General features: G+C 40.2%; 1 pseudogene; it reads right to left on the reverse strand.

Annotated features, from left to right (window-relative positions):
• On the reverse strand, positions 1-100 carry LOC113307197 (annotated as a pseudogene).
• Positions 101-1,691: the final 1,591 nt, after the last annotated feature.

Raw genomic sequence — 1,691 nt, forward strand, 5'->3', positions numbered from 1 at the left:
GGACGCAAATATGCACATTTTCACAACAAGAGGGAGAATCTTTATATAGGTATTTGGAAAGGTTCAATGATTTATTATCCCAGTGTCCTCATCATGGTTTAGAAAAGGTTAGGCTAGTTCAGATCCTTTATGAGGGTTTAGATTATTCCACAACGACCATGGTTGAGTCTCTATGCACTGGTGGATTTGAAAACAAACTGTTGATGCGGCGATGGAATTTTTTAATGAAATCGCCGAAAAAACCCAGCAATGGGAAAATAGTAGGGCACCCCAGAAAACAATTCTTTTAAGTAGAGGAAACGTTAATAGGGTAGAAGGATGATATGAATCAGATGCCAAAATTGCTGCTATAGCAAAAAGGTTAGAAGCCTTAGAAGTGGGCCAGACTAGTGGTAGAGTGGAGCCTTTTTGGGAAGGCCAGAATATTGAAGAGCAGACCAATGCTCTTTATAATAACACTAGATTTGATAACCGTCAAAAGATTGACCCATATTCAGAAACCTATAATCCTGGTTGGAGAAACCATCCGAACCTTTCGTGGTCTAAGGGCCAAAGTCAAGGTCAGTTTAGTAATTCTAATGCTCCCCCAGGTTTTGGCTATACTAAGAATCCTTCAGGACTAGCTCAGTTTCAGAATCAGTCAGCTAAGAAAATCCTAAGTTTAGAGGAATCTCCCGCCTTGTTAACTCAACAAACTTCAAAATTTCAGTTATCCATAGAACAGAGTCTACAAGCTAGTAACAAGATAGGACAAGAAAATAGTCAGGCTATTTCTGAGTTAAAAACCCAGGTTGGTCTGATAAGTGAGTCTTTGAAAGAAAAAGGTAAGTTTCCTAGTCAAACACAACCCAACCCTAAAGGAGTTCATGAATTAGGTGTAAAACCATCGAATCAATTGAATGCTGTTAGAACCCTTAGAAGTGGTAGAGTTGTAGGCAATAAGGTAACCATGCCCGATAGTGAACATACTGTAGTTCACCCCTCAGGATCTCACCTCTCAGGACCAGTAGCTGAAGAGACTGATAAAGTTTCTGATGATGTGAATTCGGTTCCTAAAAGGTCTGATTTTATGCCTAGAGCCCCATTTCCTTAGCTATTAGTACCAACAAAGAAGGAATCGAACTTTAATGACATAGTGGAGGTTTTTAAGCAAGTTACCATAAACCTTCCCTTATTAGATGCAATTAGGCAAATTCCTGCTTATGCCAAGTTCCTTAAGGATATGTGTACGCGAAAGCGAAAACTTAGCGTCCATAAGAAAGCCTTTTTAGCTAGTCACGTAAGTTCAATCATTCAGAACACCACAACTCCAAAGTACAAAGACCCAGGTTCTCCTACCATTGCTTGCACAATAGGTAACTTCCGGGTAGAAAAAGCTTTACTTGACTTAGGAGCCAGTGTGAACTTACTGCCATTCCATGTATACTTACAGCTAGGACTTGGTGAAATGAAACCTACTCAGATGACACTGCAGTTAGCTGATAGGTCTGTTAAAATCCCTCGAGGTGTTATCGAGGATGTTCTTATTGAGGTCGACAAGTTTATTTATCCAGTGGATTTCGTGGTCCTAGATACCCAACCTGTCCCTGACCCAGAGAACCAGATACCTGTGATTTTAGGTCGCCCATTTTTAGCTACGTCTAATGCGATCATTAACTGTCGAAATGGTGTGATGAGTTTATCTTTTGGTA

The sequence above is a fragment of the Papaver somniferum genome, chromosome 8 (assembly GCF_003573695.1).
Source record: "Papaver somniferum cultivar HN1 chromosome 8, ASM357369v1, whole genome shotgun sequence".
Classification (NCBI taxonomy): domain Eukaryota; kingdom Viridiplantae; phylum Streptophyta; class Magnoliopsida; order Ranunculales; family Papaveraceae; genus Papaver; species Papaver somniferum.